Source organism: Phyllobates terribilis, unplaced genomic scaffold (assembly GCF_046119375.1).
Source record: "Phyllobates terribilis strain yellow unplaced genomic scaffold, ASM4611937v1 Scaffold_108__1_contigs__length_5656254, whole genome shotgun sequence".
Taxonomy (NCBI): Eukaryota; Metazoa; Chordata; class Amphibia; order Anura; family Dendrobatidae; genus Phyllobates; species Phyllobates terribilis.
The window spans coordinates 889,391-901,836 of record NW_027362868.1 but is presented as its reverse complement, the minus strand read 5'-3'; the positions used below and the strand labels follow the sequence as shown (position 1 = coordinate 901,836).

Here is a 12,446-nt window from a genome sequence, read left to right as displayed (position 1 = left end):
TTACTCCCGGTTTCTGGTTGTCATCCCCGTCAAGGACTTAACGGCTCAAACAGCAGCTAGAGCCTTCCAGCAGCACTTTTGCCGTCCACACGGGTACCCGGACCAAGTGCTGACGAACCAGGGACCTGCTTTTGAAGCGGAGGTCTTCCAGGAATTCTGCAATCTGTATGGCTGCCGGAAGATAAGGACGACACCCTACCATCCGCAAACTAATGGACTTTGTGAGAAAATGAACCAGGTGGTAATGGATCTTCTAAAAACGTTGCCCCTGGAAGAACGCAGTCTGTGGCCTGAGAAGTTGCCCGATCTGGTGGACCTATACAACCACATCCCGGTAGGTTCCACCAACTGTACCCCGGCTTACCTAATGAGGGCAAGACCTGGTAAGTTGCCTGTTGACCTGGAAATGGGAGTCCTGACACCCGAGGACACTTCACCAGAAACAGACTGGGACACAGAGAGGCAGCAGCAGTACCGGAGAGTACAGGAGAGCGTGGAGCGAAGTCTCTGTCAGGCTAGGGAAAGACAAGAGAAGACTTACAACCAGTATGCTCCCGCTGTTCCCCTGGTACCCGGAGAGCAGGTCTTGAAGAGGAAGAGACGGCTCCACAAGTTGGACGACCAGTGGGAGAAGGACCCGTACACCGTACTGCCTTCAAGCCACGAGAACCCGAAGGTCTGTACCATCAGTAAAGACGGAGGGGAAACCACAGCCATTGTATCCCGGGACCACCTGAAGAAGTGTCCCGAACAACTGAGGAACCCTGAAGAGGAACAAGAAGACCATCGACCCGTGGAAGAAAGGGAAGATATGGTTAGTACCGTGCTCGGGGACTTCCCTCGGTCTTGGACTCAAGTCAATGGTGCAGTTGTGGTACCCGTACTCACCTTCCTCCAACCACCATCCCAAGAACCTACGGAGCAACGGGTAGAGCTGGAAGAACAGCCGGTCCAGGAGGCAGAAGACTCCACACCAGCAGAACAGGAGAATCAACCCTCTGCTTATAGTGAGCCTGCCGTACCCCTAGTGAGACAAAGAGCCGGTAGACAGCCGCCCAGTTTACCCTTGACAGCTCCTACACCCTGTAGTTCAGGGCCAGACAGTCAGCTCCGTAGGTCCACTAGGGCCACTAGAGGCCAGTTACCCGCACGCTGGAGAATTTGAAGTGTATAAATTGTTTTATTTATGTTTTTTTGTGTCTTGTTGCTTGTGTATAATTTTGTGTTTCCAGTTATTTTTAGGAATCCTTGGTGGATTTACCGGGAATCCTTGTACATAGTTGGAGCGTAACCCAGGATGGACTAAAGACTGTTAAGGACTCGGGGCAGGACAGGCCCCTACCTGGTTACGTCTCCCTGTTTTGGTGAAATGGACACCTTGCTTTTCAAAACTGCACCCGGTTGCGGACACGCCGTAACCATCTTATGTGTTTTTCTTATTGTATTGTTATTGTTATACTTTGTTATGTTTTTCTAAAAAAAAAAAAAAATATGTTTAGTCCCGGAGTACTAAATTTCACTAGGGGGGAATGTGACACCCCAGGGGTCTGGTTGCCACAGTGATAGAGATATTACGTCTGAGAGCAGGTGGGAGGTCCTTTGGTCAGGGATCCTGTGCATGCTACACCTCCTGCCTAGTCTTGGGAGGGGAAGGACTTCCCCTATATAAACCCGGGGCTGAGGCAGGGTGAGTGAGACAAGTGGAGTAGAGACAAGAAGCAGCATAGGAAACAGCAGAGTTACAAGGAGTCAGGGGCTGGCAGCTGCAGAGCTCGCCCTGACTAAGAAGACTTCTTTCCGGACCCGGAGTCCGAGGCTGTGGGGACTAACTCCTACCCAGCAGCAGAATCCGTCAGGCAGGGGATTTCAGGTCCTCTGGCCCAGAAGCCCGAAGGCACGGTCACACGCGTGGGACCAGCACCGCCATCGTGGAGCGGAAGCCATTAGAAGGCCCCGAGTCACCGGCCATACGGGTGAGCACCACACGGTACACTCAGGGACGTGGGCTACTTACATCAGCTTCTAGCAAGGTAGCCAGAAGAGTACAGTCAGTTTGGGAGGCCTACAACTACGCCTGGCCAGGGGAGATCCCATCTGCTCAAGGACTGACCAGGCCCCGTTCGCTAGCAAGTACTCCAGGAGGGTCTATCGTTGTTACCAGTAAAGACCCTGAACTACACCGTACCGTCTCTGAGTGGTTCCTGCTACCCCCATCATCCACGTCGGCTGCCCTGAGGCCATACCCCTCCCGTTGGGGGTTATACTATCACGCTGCATAATCCTACCATCGGCCTCAGCGGTCTGCCCCGCAGCAGCAGCTCCCTGGCTGCACTCAACGGGTGGCGTAGTCATCAACTATTTACTACTAATAGACTGCCGTCTAGTTTGACTCCCTGGGCACGGACCGGGTCACCGCCACGAGACTACAACCCTCCACTGATCCGGCTCCGGGTAAGCTCCCGCGTGCGCAACGCAGCGCGACACAGGCCCAGGGGCGCGTCACTTGCCTAATATGTCTGTTTATCCAAAAGGAAGTATAGAGGGAGAGCTAGATAGATAGCATTGCATTACATTACATTACATGGCAATGCAATGCACAGTTGCTGAAGTTGAACCAAAATGAGCTTGTCATCTGGCTTCTGCAACTTTTAACATGAAAAATCCAATGAGGAGAAGAAAAGCAAAGCCAAAGAGTCCATCCCAAAATCCGACAAACAAGCAAAATGAACAAAAAGCATTGAATTCAATTCTTTCTGATTTTAGAAACTGCATTAAAGAAGGGGTGCACCGGTCCTGGAGATACTGCAATACCAGGTCAATGCGTGGAGTGGACAGAGCAAGCTCTTTTTCCATCTCCCTGTTCTAAAAATCCATTTAATATATGGTCCCCAGATAGGGGACGTATCAGATATTAAACTGATAAGAACAGATACTACACTTGATCTTAGCCAAAAGGCCGAGAAGCGATAACCAGAATTGGTTTCCGACTACGGTGCCACCCAAGGATTCTGAAAAGTCCATTTGTGGAGATGGCCACCTGGACTCCCGTTAAGAAGACATGCTGTCAACCTCTAGATCCCTCACATGCCTGCACTTTTCGGCTTGCTGCTGCTGCAATCCACGCGTTTTAGATCTGCATAACTCCACCTCTTTTAGCACAGTACCCTCAACCCCCGGCTGTTCCCACCCGCCTCAACACCGTTGGAAGGGAGGAGAACCAATTAAGGCGGGGGGGGGGGGTGGAACGAGCAGCTGTCTACCCTTAGCAGGAGGGTTGCTGATTAATTACCTCTCCTGCTGCTGCTGGCTGTCCAGCAGCAGACTGAAGGTGGCTGCTGCTGTGCGCAGGTATATAAAGGCTCAGAGCCTATTATGACACGCGCAGCCAGCGTTCCATTGCCACATTCCGTCTACTGCAGGCGGGATACCTGGATGGCTGAATGTCACTGAGAAGCTCACAGAGACCGCCATAAGCAACAGTTTAAAAGAATGCCACAGACTAATCAACCAAACTTTTTGGGTTGGTTTCTCTTTTATAGTCTGCAGGCATTAAATGAAAGAAGTCAGTGTTCCAGCAGAGGGAGACAACGTTTCAGAAAAGGCATTGTAGCAAACCAAAAAAGAAATTTTAAGCGCAGCAGAGTAACCAGCTCACATACCTGTTAGCTCAGGTGAGTTTAAAAGGCTGCTGTTGATAACAAGGGCATTTGCTAAATAGATGGTGTGTGTGCAACAATATACTGAAAGGTCAATTATATTGTGCAGCTTATCTCACCACCTGTAGTTATTTAGGTGAAAGCTCCAAAATGCTTGCCTAATATGTCTGTTTATCCAAAAGGAAGTATAGAGGGAGAGCTAGATAGATAGCATTGCATTACATTACATTACATGGCAATGCAATGCACAGTTGCTGAAGTTGAACCAAAATGAGCTTGTCATCTGGCTTCTGCAACTTTTAACATGAAAAATCCAATGAGGAGAAGAAAAGCAAAGCCAAAGAGTCCATCCCAAAATCCGACAAACAAGCAAAATGAACAAAAAGCATTGAATTCAATTCTTTCTGATTTTAGAAACTGCATTAAAGAAGGGGTGCACCGGTCCTGGAGATACTGCAATACCAGGTCAATGCGTGGAGTGGACAGAGCAAGCTCTTTTTCCATCTCCCTGTTCTAAAAATCCATTTAATATATGGTCCCCAGATAGGGGACGTATCAGATATTAAACTGATAAGAACAGATACTACACTTGATCTTAGCCAAAAGGCCGAGAAGCGATAACCAGAATTGGTTTCCGACTACGGTGCCACCCAAGGATTCTGAAAAGTCCATTTGTGGAGATGGCCACCTGGACTCCCGTTAAGAAGACATGCTGTCAACCTCTAGATCCCTCACATGCCTGCACTTTTCGGCTTGCTGCTGCTGCAATCCACGCGTTTTAGATCTGCATAACTCCACCTCTTTTAGCACAGTACCCTCAACCCCCGGCTGTTCCCACCCGCCTCAACACCGTTGGAAGGGAGGAGAACCAATTAAGGCAGGGGGGGGGGTGGAACGAGCAGCTGTCTACCCTTAGCAGGAGGGTTGCTGATTAATTACCTCTCCTGCTGCTGCTGCTGCTGGCTGTCCAGCAGCAGACTGAAGGTGGCTGCTGCTGTGCGCAGGTATATAAAGGCTCAGAGCCTATTATGACACGCGCAGCCAGCGTTCCATTGCCACATTCCGTCTACTGCAGGCGGGATACCTGGATGGCTGAATGTCACTGAGAAGCTCACAGAGACCGCCATAAGCAACAGTTTAAAAGAATGCCACAGACTAATCAACCAAACTTTTTGGGTTGGTTTCTCTTTTATAGTCTGCAGGCATTAAATGAAAGAAGTCAGTGTTCCAGCAGAGGGAGACAACGTTTCAGAAAAGGCATTGTAGCAAACCAAAAAAGAAATTTTAAGCGCAGCAGAGTAACCAGCTCACATACCTGTTAGCTCAGGTGAGTTTAAAAGGCTGCTGTTGATAACAAGGGCATTTGCTAAATAGATGGTGTGTGTGCAACAATATACTGAAAGGTCAATTATATTGTGCAGCTTATCTCACCACCTGTAGTTATTTAGGTGAAAGCTCCAAAATGCTTGCCTAATATGTCTGTTTATCCAAAAGGAAGTATAGAGGGAGAGCTAGATAGATAGCATTGCATTACATTACATTACATGGCAATGCAATGCACAGTTGCTGAAGTTGAACCAAAATGAGCTTGTCATCTGGCTTCTGCAACTTTTAACATGAAAAATCCAATGAGGAGAAGAAAAGCAAAGCCAAAGAGTCCATCCCAAAATCCGACAAACAAGCAAAATGAACAAAAAGCATTGAATTCAATTCTTTCTGATTTTAGAAACTGCATTAAAGAAGGGGTGCACCGGTCCTGGAGATACTGCAATACCAGGTCAATGCGTGGAGTGGACAGAGCAAGCTCTTTTTCCATCTCCCTGTTCTAAAAATCCATTTAATATATGGTCCCCAGATAGGGGACGTATCAGATATTAAACTGATAAGAACAGATACTACACTTGATCTTAGCCGAAAGGCCGAGAAGCGATAACCAGAATTGGTTTCCGACTACGGTGCCACCCAAGGATTCTGAAAAGTCCATTTGTGGAGATGGCCACCTGGACTCCCGTTAAGAAGACATGCTGTCAACCTCTAGATCCCTCACATGCCTGCACTTTTCGGCTTGCTGCTGCTGCAATCCACGCGTTTTAGATCTGCATAACTCCACCTCTTTTAGCACAGTACCCTCAACCCCCGGCTGTTCCCACCCGCCTCAACACCGTTGGAAGGGAGGAGAACCAATTAAGGCGGGGGGGGGGGTGGAACGAGCAGCTGTCTACCCTTAGCAGGAGGGTTGCTGATTAATTACCTCTCCTGCTGCTGCTGCTGCTGGCTGTCCAGCAGCAGACTGAAGGTGGCTACTGCTGTGCGCAGGTATATAAAGGCTCAGAGCCTATTATGACACGCGCAGCCAGCGTTCCATTGCCACATTCCGTCTATTGCAGGCGGGATACCTGGATGGCTGAATGTCACTGAGAAGCTCACAGAGACCGCCATAAGCAACAGTTTAAAAGAATGCCACAGACTAATCAACCAAACTTTTTGGGTTGGTTTCTCTTTTATAGTCTGCAGGCATTAAATGAAAGAAGTCAGTGTTCCAGCAGAGGGAGACAACGCTTCAGAAAAGGCATTGTAGCAAACCAAAAAAGAAATTTTAAGCGCAGCAGAGTAACCAGCTCACATACCTGTTAGCTCAGGTGAGTTTAAAAGGCTGCTGTTGATAACAAGGGCATTTGCTAAATAGATGGTGTGTGTGCAACAATATACTGAAAGGTCAATTATATTGTGCAGCTTATCTCACCACCTGTAGTTATTTAGGTGAAAGCTCCAAAATGCTTGCCTAATATGTCTGTTTATCCAAAAGGAAGTATAGAGGGAGAGCTAGATAGATAGCATTGCATTACATTACATTACATGGCAATGCAATGCACAGTTGCTGAAGTTGAACCAAAATGAGCTTGTCATCTGGCTTCTGCAACTTTTAACATGAAAAATCCAATGAGGAGAAGAAAAGCAAAGCCAAAGAGTCCATCCCAAAATCCGACAAACAAGCAAAATGAACAAAAAGCATTGAATTCAATTCTTTCTGATTTTAGAAACTGCATTAAAGAAGGGGTGCACCGGTCCTGGAGATACTGCAATACCAGGTCAATGCGTGGAGTGGACAGAGCAAGCTCTTTTTCCATCTCCCTGTTCTAAAAATCCATTTAATATATGGTCCCCAGATAGGGGACGTATCAGATATTAAACTGATAAGAACAGATACTACACTTGATCTTAGCCAAAAGGCCGAGAAGCGATAACCAGAATTGGTTTCCGACTACGGTGCCACCCAAGGATTCTGAAAAGTCCATTTGTGGAGATGGCCACCTGGACTCCCGTTAAGAAGACATGCTGTCAACCTCTAGATCCCTCACATGCCTGCACTTTTCGGCTTGCTGCTGCTGCAATCCACGCGTTTTAGATCTGCATAACTCCACCTCTTTTAGCACAGTACCCTCAACCCCCGGCTGTTCCCACCCACCTCAACACCGTTGGAAGGGAGGAGAACCAATTAAGGCGGGGGGGGGGGGGGGGGGTGGAACGAGCAGCTGTCTACCCTTAGCAGGAGGGTTGCTGATTAATTACCTCTCCTGCTGCTGCTGCTGCTGGCTGTCCAGCAGCAGACTGAAGGTGGCTGCTGCTGTGCGCAGGTATATAAAGGCTCAGAGCCTATTATGACACGCGCAGCCAGCGTTCCATTGCCACATTCCGTCTACTGCAGGCGGGATACCTGGATGGCTGAATGTCACTGAGAAGCTCACAGAGACCGCCATAAGCAACAGTTTAAAAGAATGCCACAGACTAATCAACCAAACTTTTTGGGTTGGTTTCTCTTTTATAGTCTGCAGGCATTAAATGAAAGAAGTCAGTGTTCCAGCAGAGGGAGACAACGCTTCAGAAAAGGCATTGTAGCAAACCAAAAAAGAAATTTTAAGCGCAGCAGAGTAACCAGCTCACATACCTGTTAGCTCAGGTGAGTTTAAAAGGCTGCTGTTGATAACAAGGGCATTTGCTAAATAGATGGTGTGTGTGCAACAATATACTGAAAGGTCAATTATATTGTGCAGCTTATCTCACCACCTGTAGTTATTTAGGTGAAAGCTCCAAAATGCTTGCCTAATATGTCTGTTTATCCAAAAGGAAGTATAGAGGGAGAGCTAGATAGATAGCATTGCATTACATTACATTACATGGCAATGCAATGCACAGTTGCTGAAGTTGAACCAAAATGAGCTTGTCATCTGGCTTCTGCAACTTTTAACATGAAAAATCCAATGAGGAGAAGAAAAGCAAAGCCAAAGAGTCCATCCCAAAATCCGACAAACAAGCAAAATGAACAAAAAGCATTGAATTCAATTCTTTCTGATTTTAGAAACTGCATTAAAGAAGGGGTGCACCGGTCCTGGAGATACTGCAATACCAGGTCAATGCGTGGAGTGGACAGAGCAAGCTCTTTTTCCATCTCCCTGTTCTAAAAATCCATTTAATATATGGTCCCCAGATAGGGGACGTATCAGATATTAAACTGATAAGAACAGATACTACACTTGATCTTAGCCAAAAGGCCGAGAAGCGATAACCAGAATTGGTTTCCGACTACGGTGCCACCCAAGGATTCTGAAAAGTCCATTTGTGGAGATGGCCACCTGGACTCCCGTTAAGAAGACATGCTGTCAACCTCTAGATCCCTCACATGCCTGCACTTTTCGGCTTGCTGCTGCTGCAATCCACGCGTTTTAGATCTGCATAACTCCACCTCTTTTAGCACAGTACCCTCAACCCCCGGCTGTTCCCACCCGCCTCAACACCGTTGGAAGGGAGGAGAACCAATTAAGGCGGGGGGGGGGGGTGGAACGAGCAGCTGTCTACCCTTAGCAGGAGGGTTGCTGATTAATTACCTCTCCTGCTGCTGCTGCTGCTGGCTGTCCAGCAGCAGACTGAAGGTGGCTGCTGATGTGCGCAGGTATATAAAGGCTCAGAGCCTATTATGACACGCGCAGCCAGCGTTCCATTGCCACATTCCGTCTACTGAAGGCGGGATACCTGGATGGCTGAATGTCACTGAGAAGCTCACAGAGACCGCCATAAGCAACAGTTTAAAAGAATGCCACAGACTAATCAACCAAACTTTTTGGGTTGGTTTCTCTTTTATAGTCTGCAGGCATTAAATGAAAGAAGTCAGTGTTCCAGCAGAGGGAGACAACGTTTCAGAAAAGGCATTGTAGCAAACCAAAAAAGAAATTTTAAGCGCAGCAGAGTAACCAGCTCACATACCTGTTAGCTCAGGTGAGTTTAAAAGGCTGCTGTTGATAACAAGGGCATTTGCTAAATAGATGGTGTGTGTGCAACAATATACTGAAAGGTCAATTATATTGTGCAGCTTATCTCACCACCTGTAGTTATTTAGGTGAAAGCTCCAAAATGCTTGCCTAATATGTCTGTTTATCCAAAAGGAAGTATAGAGGGAGAGCTAGATAGATAGCATTGCATTACATTACATTACATGGCAATGCAATGCACAGTTGCTGAAGTTGAACCAAAATGAGCTTGTCATCTGGCTTCTGCAACTTTTAACATGAAAAATCCAATGAGGAGAAGAAAAGCAAAGCCAAAGAGTCCATCCCAAAATCCGACAAACAAGCAAAATGAACAAAAAGCATTGAATTCAATTCTTTCTGATTTTAGAAACTGCATTAAAGAAGGGGTGCACCGGTCCTGGAGATACTGCAATACCAGGTCAATGCGTGGAGTGGACAGAGCAAGCTCTTTTTCCATCTCCCTGTTCTAAAAATCCATTTAATATATGGTCCCCAGATAGGGGACGTATCAGATATTAAACTGATAAGAACAGATACTACACTTGATCTTAGCCAAAAGGCCGAGAAGCGATAACCAGAATTGGTTTCCGACTACGGTGCCACCCAAGGATTCTGAAAAGTCCATTTGTGGAGATGGCCACCTGGACTCCCGTTAAGAAGACATGCTGTCAACCTCTAGATCCCTCACATGCCTGCACTTTTCGGCTTGCTGCCGCTGCAATCCACGCGTTTTAGATCTGCATAACTCCACCTCTTTTAGCACAGTACCCTCAACCCCCGGCTGTTCCCACCCGCCTCAACACCGTTGGAAGGGAGGAGAACCAATTAAGGCGGGGGGGGGGGGTGGAACGAGCAGCTGTCTACCCTTAGCAGGAGGGTTGCTGATTAATTACCTCTCCTGCTGCTGCTGCTGCTGGCTGTCCAGCAGCAGACTGAAGGTGGCTGCTGCTGTGCGCAGGTATATAAAGGCTCAGAGCCTATTATGACACGCGCAGCCAGCGTTCCATTGCCACATTCCGTCTACTGCAGGCGGGATACCTGGATGGCTGAATGTCACTGAGAAGCTCACAGAGACCGCCATAAGCAACAGTTTAAAAGAATGCCACAGACTAATCAACCAAACTTTTTGGGTTGGTTTCTCTTTTATAGTCTGCAGGCATTAAATGAAAGAAGTCAGTGTTCCAGCAGAGGGAGACAACGTTTCAGAAAAGGCATTGTAGCAAACCAAAAAAGAAATTTTAAGCGCAGCAGAGTAACCAGCTCACATACCTGTTAGCTCAGGTGAGTTTAAAAGGCTGCTGTTGATAACAAGGGCATTTGCTAAATAGATGGTGTGTGTGCAACAATATACTGAAAGGTCAATTATATTGTGCAGCTTATCTCACCACCTGTAGTTATTTAGGTGAAAGCTCCAAAATGCTTGCCTAATATGTCTGTTTATCCAAAAGGAAGTATAGAGGGAGAGCTAGATAGATAGCATTGCATTACATTACATTACATGGCAATGCAATGCACAGTTGCTGAAGTTGAACCAAAATGAGCTTGTCATCTGGCTTCTGCAACTTTTAACATGAAAAATCCAATGAGGAGAAGAAAAGCAAAGCCAAAGAGTCCATCCCAAAATCCGACAAACAAGCAAAATGAACAAAAAGCATTGAATTCAATTCTTTCTGATTTTAGAAACTGCATTAAAGAAGGGGTGCACCGGTCCTGGAGATACTGCAATACCAGGTCAATGCGTGGAGTGGACAGAGCAAGCTCTTTTTCCATCTCCCTGTTCTAAAAATCCATTTAATATATGGTCCCCAGATAGGGGACGTATCAGATATTAAACTGATAAGAACAGATACTACACTTGATCTTAGCCAAAAGGCCGAGAAGCGATAACCAGAATTGGTTTCCGACTACGGTGCCACCCAAGGATTCTGAAAAGTCCATTTGTGGAGATGGCCACCTGGACTCCCGTTAAGAAGACATGCTGTCAACCTCTAGATCCCTCACATGCCTGCACTTTTCGGCTTGCTGCTGCTGCAATCCACGCGTTTTAGATCTGCATAACTCCACCTCTTTTAGCACAGTACCCTCAACCCCCGGCTGTTCCCACCCGCCTCAACACCGTTGGAAGGGAGGAGAACCAATTAAGGCGGGGGGGTGGTGGAACGAGCAGCTGTCTACCCTTAGCAGGAGGGTTGCTGATTAATTACCTCTCCTGCTGCTGCTGCTGCTGGCTGTCCAGCAGCAGACTGAAGGTGGCTGCTGCTGTGCGCAGGTATATAAAGGCTCAGAGCCTATTATGACACGCGCAGCCAGCGTTCCATTGCCACATTCCGTCTACTGCAGGCGGGATACCTGGATGGCTAAATGTCACTGAGAAGCTCACAGAGACCGCCATAAGCAACAGTTTAAAAGAATGCCACAGACTAATCAACCAAACTTTTTGGGTTGGTTTCTCTTTTATAGTCTGCAGGCATTAAATGAAAGAAGTCAGTGTTCCAGCAGAGGGAGACAACGTTTCAGAAAAGGCATTGTAGCAAACCAAAAAAGAAATTTTAAGCGCAGCAGAGTAACCAGCTCACATACCTGTTAGCTCAGGTGAGTTTAAAAGGCTGCTGTTGATAACAAGGGCATTTGCTAAATAGATGGTGTGTGTGCAACAATATACTGAAAGGTCAATTATATTGTGCAGCTTATCTCACCACCTGTAGTTATTTAGGTGAAAGCTCCAAAATGCTTGCCTAATATGTCTGTTTATCCAAAAGGAAGTATAGAGGGAGAGCTAGATAGATAGCATTGCATTACATTACATTACATGGCAATGCAATGCACAGTTGCTGAAGTTGAACCAAAATGAGCTTGTCATCTGGCTTCTGCAACTTTTAACATGAAAAATCCAATGAGGAGAAGAAAAGCAAAGCCAAAGAGTCCATCCCAAAATCCGACAAACAAGCAAAATGAACAAAAAGCATTGAATTCAATTCTTTCTGATTTTAGAAACTGCATTATAGAAGGGGTGCACCGGTCCTGGAGATACTGCAATACCAGGTCAATGCGTGGAGTGGACAGAGCAAGCTCTTTTTCCATCTCCCTGTTCTAAAAATCCATTTAATATATGGTCCCCAGATAGGGGACGTATCAGATATTAAACTGATAAGAACAGATACTACACTTGATCTTAGCCAAAAGGCCGAGAAGCGATAACCAGAATTGGTTTCCGACTACGGTGCCACCCAAGGATTCTGAAAAGTCCATTTGTGGAGATGGCCACCTGGACTCCCGTTAAGAAGACATGCTGTCAACCTCTAGATCCCTCACATGCCTGCACTTTTCGGCTTGCTGCTGCTGCAATCCACGCGTTTTAGATCTGCATAACTCCACCTCTTTTAGCACAGTACCCTCAACCCCCGGCTGTTCCCACCCGCCTCAACACCGTTGGAAGGGAGGAGAACCAATTAAGGCGGGGGGGGGGGTGGAACGAGCAGCTGTCTAC

The 12,446-nt window shown here is 46.9% G+C and overlaps 8 non-coding genes across 8 annotated transcripts; all 8 read right to left on the bottom strand.

Annotated features, from left to right (window-relative positions):
* Positions 1-2,777: 2,777 nt before the first annotated feature.
* On the bottom strand, positions 2,778-2,968 carry LOC141201334 (U2 spliceosomal RNA). The gene has a single exon (XR_012272897.1). It is a non-coding gene; the product is annotated as a U2 spliceosomal RNA (small nuclear RNA).
* Positions 2,969-4,084: 1,116 nt separating this feature from the next.
* LOC141201333 (U2 spliceosomal RNA) lies at positions 4,085-4,275 on the bottom strand. The gene has a single exon (XR_012272896.1). It is a non-coding gene; the product is annotated as a U2 spliceosomal RNA (small nuclear RNA).
* Positions 4,276-5,396: 1,121 nt separating this feature from the next.
* LOC141200482 (U2 spliceosomal RNA) lies at positions 5,397-5,587 on the bottom strand. The gene has a single exon (XR_012272202.1). It is a non-coding gene; the product is annotated as a U2 spliceosomal RNA (small nuclear RNA).
* Positions 5,588-6,708: 1,121 nt separating this feature from the next.
* LOC141201332 (U2 spliceosomal RNA) lies at positions 6,709-6,899 on the bottom strand. Its single transcript, XR_012272895.1, has one exon. It is a non-coding gene; the product is annotated as a U2 spliceosomal RNA (small nuclear RNA).
* Positions 6,900-8,027: 1,128 nt separating this feature from the next.
* On the bottom strand, positions 8,028-8,218 carry LOC141201331 (U2 spliceosomal RNA). The gene has a single exon (XR_012272894.1). It is a non-coding gene; the product is annotated as a U2 spliceosomal RNA (small nuclear RNA).
* Positions 8,219-9,340: 1,122 nt separating this feature from the next.
* LOC141201330 (U2 spliceosomal RNA) lies at positions 9,341-9,531 on the bottom strand. Its single transcript, XR_012272893.1, has one exon. It is a non-coding gene; the product is annotated as a U2 spliceosomal RNA (small nuclear RNA).
* A 1,122-nt stretch (positions 9,532-10,653) lies between these two features.
* Positions 10,654-10,844, bottom strand: LOC141201328 (U2 spliceosomal RNA). Its single transcript, XR_012272891.1, has one exon. It is a non-coding gene; the product is annotated as a U2 spliceosomal RNA (small nuclear RNA).
* Positions 10,845-11,964: 1,120 nt separating this feature from the next.
* On the bottom strand, positions 11,965-12,155 carry LOC141201327 (U2 spliceosomal RNA). The gene has a single exon (XR_012272890.1). It is a non-coding gene; the product is annotated as a U2 spliceosomal RNA (small nuclear RNA).
* Between the last annotated feature and the right edge of the window lie 291 nt (positions 12,156-12,446).